This window comes from Oncorhynchus keta, unplaced genomic scaffold, assembly GCF_023373465.1.
Source record: "Oncorhynchus keta strain PuntledgeMale-10-30-2019 unplaced genomic scaffold, Oket_V2 Un_contig_325_pilon_pilon, whole genome shotgun sequence".
Taxonomy (NCBI): Eukaryota; Metazoa; Chordata; class Actinopteri; order Salmoniformes; family Salmonidae; genus Oncorhynchus; species Oncorhynchus keta.
Genome location: NW_026287162.1, coordinates 1 through 6,437, shown reverse-complemented (window position 1 = coordinate 6,437; position 6,437 = coordinate 1). Strand labels below are relative to the sequence as shown.

The 6,437-nt window shown below is 54.8% G+C and overlaps 1 pseudogene; it reads left to right on the top strand.

Annotated features, from left to right (window-relative positions):
- The first annotated feature begins 620 nt into the window (after nucleotides 1-620).
- Nucleotides 621-4,078, top strand: LOC127923800 (carbohydrate sulfotransferase 12-like; annotated as a pseudogene).
- Nucleotides 4,079-6,437: the final 2,359 nt, after the last annotated feature.

The window sequence follows — 6,437 nt, the reverse complement described above, 5'->3', positions numbered from 1 at the left end:
ATATTTATACATGGGCTGGGAGTTTTCCTGATCACTAACCACTAACTCTACCAGGTGTTTAGACACAGTTTATGTGTGTTGTTGTGACTCCTGGATTCTTTTCACCTGTTGTCTCTCAGGTGATGTCGTCGGCAACCAGGAAGTGTTTCCCCTAGTGACCGTCGGGCCATGGAGCTGAGATAACTCCGCCCCCTCTGCTGTGGTAACCATGGGAACGTCCCGATGCTTCCGTCTGGCGTTCCTGCTGGGGTCTGTGTTAATGGTCCTGCTCATCATCCTCTATTGGGACGACGTGGGAGCGCTCAATCTCTACCCCCACGACCCTCATGACCTTTACCCCCATGACCCTCACCCCCACCCCACCTCACCCAGCTCCTCCACACCCACCAAACCCCCACCCAGGGACACAGAGGAGCAAGCGACCCACAAACCCCCAGAACCACAGAGCCTGACTGGCCTGGAGAGGGAGGAGGGTGACCCCAAACCCCCAGGGGAGGAACACCCCCTCCCCCAAGTAACAGACTCCTCAGAGCTGGAGGAGAGGTGGAGAGGAGAGGAAGGGAAGCGAGAAGAGGAGAGAGTGAGGCAGGCGGAGGAAGATGAAAAGAGGAGGAGGAGGAGACAGGAGGAGAGGAGGAGGCGGATTAGTCATATGTGTTCTGGGAATGGAACATTAGAATTCCCAGGAAAATTCCGGACGTTTGACCAGATTCCCAACCGGGAGTTAAACCACCTGATCGTAGGCGACAGACATGAGATCATCTACTGCTATGTTCCCAAGGTAGGGAGGGGAAGAGGACTGTCCGCCCCTCAGAGCCGGGTTCCCCTCTAGGTTTCTTCCTAGGTTCCTGCCTTCTAGGGAGTTTTTCCTAGACACTGTGCTTCCTCATCTGCATTGGTTGCTGTTTGGAGTGTGAGGCTGTCTGTCTGTAAAGCACTATGTGACAACTGTTGATATAAAAAAATATTTGATCCTCCACCCCTTCGCCTCCCATCCTCTTCCTCCTCCTACCCCTTCGCCTCCCATCCTCCTCCTCCTCCTACCCCTTCGCCTCCCATCCTCCTCGCCTCCCATCCTCTTCATCCTCCTACCCCTTCGCCTCCCATCCTCCTCCTCCTACCCCTTCGCCTCCCATCCTCCTCCTCCTACCCCTTCGCCTCCCATCCTCCTCGCCTCCCATCCTCCTCCTCCTACCCCTTCACCTCCCATCCTCTTCCTCCTCCTACCCCTTCGCCTCCCATCCTCTTCCTCTCCTACCCCTTCACCTCCCATCCTCTTCCTCCTCCTACCCCTTCGCCTCCCATCCTCGTCCTCCTCCTACCCCTTCGCCTCCCCCTCCCATCTTCCTTCCTCCTACCCATTCACCTCCCATCCTCTTCCTCCTCCTACCCCTTCGCCTCCCATCCTCTTCCTCCTCCTACCCCTTCACCTCCCATCCTCCCCTCCTCCTCCTACCCCTTCGCCTCCCATCCTCTTCCTCCTCCTACCCCTTCACCTCCCATCCTCTTCCTCCTCCTACCCCTTCGCCTCCCATCCTCTTCCTCCTCCTACCCCTTCTCCTCCCATCCTCTTCCTCCTCCTACCCCTTCACCTCCCCTCCTCTTCCTCCTCCTACCCCTTCACCTCCCATCCTCTTCCTCCTCCTACCCCTTCACCTCCCATCCTCTTCCCTCCTCCTACCCCTTCACCTCCCATCCTCTTCCTCCTCCTACCCCTTCACCTCCCATCCTCCTCTTCCCATCCTCCCATCCCTTCGCCTCCCATCCTCTTCCTCCTCCTACCCCTTCACCTCCCATCCTCTTCCTCCTCCTACCCCTTCACCTCCCATCCTCTTCCTCCTCCTACCCCCTTCGCCTCCCATCCTCCTCCTCCTACCCCTCCCCATCCTCTTCCTCCTCCTACCCCTTCGCCTCCAATCCCCTCCCTCCCCTCCTACCCCTTCACCTCCCATCCTCTTCCTCCTCCCTACCCCTTCGCCTCCCATCCTCTTCCTACCCATCCTCCCTATCCTCCCCTCACCTCCCATCCTCTTCCTCCTCCTACCCCTTCGCCTCCCATCCTCCTCCTCCCTACCCATTCGCCTCTCCCATCCTCCTCATTCTCTTTCTCTCTACCCCCTTCGCCTCCCATCCTCCTCCTCCTACCCCTTCACCTCCCATCCTCTTCCTCCTACCCCTTCACCTCCCATCCTCTTCCTCCTACCCCTTCACCTCCCATCCCTCCCTCCTCCTACCCCTTCGCCTCCCATCCTCTTCCTCTTACCCCTTCACCTCCCCATCCTCTTCCTCCTACCCCTTCACCTCCCATCCTCTTCCTCCTACCCCTTCGCCTCCCATCCTCCTCCTCCCTACCCCTTCACCTCCCATCCTCCTCCTCCTACCCCTTCACCTCCCATCCTCTTCCTCCTCCTACCCCTTCACCTCCCATCCTCTTCCTCCTACCCCTTCACCTCCCATCCTCTTCCTCCTACCCCTTCGCCTCCCATCCTCCTCCTCCTACCCCTTTCGCCTCCCATCCCCTTCTCTCCTCCCTCCTCCTTTCCTCCCTCCTCACCTCCTTTCCCCTCCTCTCCTTCTCTCCTCCACCTCCTTTCCTCCCCCTCCCTCTCCTTCTCTCCTCCACCTCCTCCCCTCCCTCTCTTCTCTTCCACCTCCTCTCCTCCACCTCCTCTCCTCCACCTCCTCCTCTCTCTAGGTAGCATGTACCAACTGGAAGCGTGTAATGGTGGTTCTCTCTGAGGTCTGCTGGCTCCGGATGGACCTTACCGCGACCCCCAGGCCCCTGCCACCTGACCTCATACACAACTCCTCCCTGCACCTCACCTTCTCCAAGGTCTGTATAATGTTTGTATACTGTGTGTATACTGTCTGTATACTGTCTGTATACTGTGTGTATACTGTGTGTATACTGTATACTGTGTGTATACTTGTGTATACTTGTGTATACTGTGTGTATACTGTCTGTATACTGGTGTATACTGTCTGTATACTGTGTGTATACTGTGTCTTTATCCTTCTCCTCATCCCCTCCCTCCTCCTCCTCCTCCCCTCCCTCATCCCCCCTCATCCTCCTCCTCATCCCCTCCCTCCTCATCCCTTCTCCTCCCCTCCTCCTCCTCCTCCTCCTCATCCCTCCCCATCCTCCTCCTCCCCCTCCCCCTCCCCCTCCCTCCTCCTCCTCCCCTCCTCCTCCCCCTCCTCCTCCTCCTCCTCATCCCATCCCTCCTCCTCCCTCCTCCTCCCCTTTCCCATCCTCCTCCTCATCCCATCCCCCTCCCTCCTCCCTCCTCCCCCTCCCTCCTCCTCCTCCTCCCCCTCCCTCCTCCTCCTCCTCCCCCTCCCTCCTCCTCCTCCTCCTCCTCCCTCCCCCTCCCTCCTCCTCCTCCTCCTATAGTTCTGGCGTAGGTACGGCCGTCTCTCCCCGTCACCTGATGAGGGTGAAACTGCAGAGTTACACCAAGTTCCTGTTTGTCCGCGACCCCTTCGTCCGACTCATCTCCCGCCTTCCGGAACAAGTTCCAGCAGCCCAACGAAGACTTCTACCGCCAGTTTGGCTCGGTCATGCTACGTCGTTATGGAACGAGCGGGACCTCCAGGGTTCCCCGGAGTCAGCTGCGGGCGTTCGAGCGGGATCAGCCGTCGTTCTCGAGTTCGTCCGGTATCTCCTCGACCCCCAGACGGAGCAGGAGCAGCCATTCAACGAACACTGGCGCCAGGTGGGTGTGTGGGTGGGTGTGTGTGTGTGTGTGTGTGGGTTTGTGTGTGTGTGTGTGTGTCTGCGTGTGTATGTGGGTGTGTGTATGTGTGTGTGTGCGTCTGTGTGTGCGTGTGCTCTCAGCAACTGTACTTAATTAACTTCTTCTCCTCCTCCCCAGGTGTTTCGGCTCTGTCACCCCTGTCCAGATCCACTATGATTTCATCGGCACGCTGGAAAACCTGGAGGCTCCATCACTGATAGGCTGTTTGGATCAGCTGCTCCGGATCTGGGCTGTGGATTCTAGACCAGATAAAGTTCCCATCCTAGCATACCTGGAACCAGACGGCCTGCTCCATCTGGGAACGCTGTTTGGTTCGCTGAGGTTCTGCCGATTGAGAGGCTGTTTGGGTATTCTAAACCAGGGGTCTGCTCCAGACTTCTGATCACTGATAGGCTGTTTGGGTATTCTAAACCAGAGAGTCTGCTCCATCACTGATAGGCTGTTTGGGTATTCTAAACCAGAGAGTCTGCTCCATCACTGATAGGCTGTTTGGGTATTCTAAACCAGAGTCTGCTCCATCACTGATAGGCTGTTTGGGTATTCTAAACCAGAGAGAGTCTGCTCCATCACTGATAGGCTGTTTGGGTATTCTAATTCTAAACCAGAGAGTCTGCTCCATCACTGATAGGCTGTTTGGGTATTCTAAACCAGAGTCTGCTCCATCACTGATAGGCTGTTTGGGTATCTCCATCTGCTCCATCACTGATAGGCTGTTTGAGGCTGTTTGGGTATTCTAAACCAGAGAGTCTGCTCCATCACTGATAGGCTGTTTGGGTATTCTAAACCAGAGAGTCTGCTCCATCACTGATAGGCTGTTTGGTATTCTAAACCAGAGAGTCTGCTCCATCACTGATAGGCTGTTTGGGTATTCTAAACCAGAGTCTGCTCCATCACTGATAGGCTGTTTGGGTATTCTAAACCAGAGTCTGCTCCATCACCCGACAGGCTGATATTCTAAACCAGGCTGTTGTTTGGGTATTCTATTCTCCATCACTGATAGGCTGTTTGGGTATTCAGAAGATCACCGTCTCTGCTCCATCACTGATAGGCTGTTTGGGTATTCTAAACCAGAGTCTGCTCCATCACTGATAGGCTGTTTGGGTATTCTAAACCAGAGTCTGCTCCATCACTGATAGGCTGTTTGGGTATTCTAAACCAGAGAGTCTGCTCCATCACTGATAGGCTGTTTATTCTAAACCAGAGGTCTGCTCCATTGTTAAACCAGAGAGTCTGCTCCATCACTGATTAGGCTGTTTAGGTATTCTAAACCAGAGAGTCTGCTCCATCACTGATAGGCTGTTTGGAGCCCATTCTAAACCAGAGAGTCTGCTCCATCACTGATAGGCTGTTTGGGTATTCTAAACCAGAGAGTCTGCTCCATCACTGATAGGCTGTTTGGGTATTCTAAACCAGAGAGTCTGCTCCATCACTGATAGGCTGTTTAGGTATTCTAAACCAGAAGTCTGCTCCATCACTGATAGGCTGTTTGGGTATTCTAAACCAGAGGTCTGCTCCATCACTGATAGGCTGTTTAGGAGAGTCTGCTCCATCACTGATAGGCTGTTTAGGTATTCTAAACCAGAGAGTCTGCTCCATCACTGATAGCTGTTTAGGTTTCCTAAACATCATGGGCTGTTTGGGTATTCCTAAACCAGAGAGCCGTGGCTGTTTAGGTTTGAGACCCCATGATAGGCTGTTTGGGTACATGCATCACTGATCTGTTTAGGTATTCGCCGCTCCATCACTGGCTGTTTGGGTATTCTGTTGCTCCACTGAGCTAAAGATACCTTAGGCATTAACCCTGTATACATGCTAACGCAGCCCTCTAAGCTCTCCTACGATCACGAGAGAAGAACCATTTAAGTGTTTTCTTTCTAAAGGGAATAGTGCTGTAACAAAAAAAAAACGTTTTTAAATAAAACATTTTGGGGAAATAAATTGCTTAGTCATTGGTGTGTGTTTTGTCCCACTTTCACACAGAGTTCCATTGTATATCATTATTATTTCTTACTGAAGGTAGGTCATATTTTTTATTTAGCGAGGCAAGTCAGTACAGAACAAATTATTATTTACAGTGACGGCCTACCCGGGCCAAACCCGACGGCAGCTGGGCCAAGCCCGGACCTGGGCGCTGGGGCCAAACCCCGGAGCTGGGCCAAGCCCGGGCCGACGCGCGAGGGCCAAACCCGGACGACGCCGGGCCAAGCCCGGCTGGGCCAAACCCCCGGGTAAACCCGGCGCTGGGCCAATTGTGCGCCGCCCTATGGGACTTCAATCGCGGCGGATGTGATACAGCCTGAATTCAAACCAGGGACTGTAGTGACGCCTCTTGCACTGAGATGCAGGGCCTTGGACCGCTGTGCTGCTCGGGAGCCAGATACACTGGACCAAATGTTTAATAATGTATCACACCATGTCTGCCTCTCTTTCTCGTCTCCCTCTACCCCTCCTTGTCTGTCTGCCTCTCTCTCCCTCGTCTCCCTCTACCCCTCCTCGTCTGTCTGCCTCTCTCTCCTACGTCTCCCTCTACCCCTCCTCGTCTGTCTGCCTCTCTCTCCTACGTCTCCCTCTACCCCTCCTCGTCTGTCTGCCTCTCTCTCCCTCGTCTCCCTCTACCCCTCCTCGTCTGTCTGCCTCTCTCTCCTCACGTCTCCCTCTACCCCTCCTCGTCTATCTGCC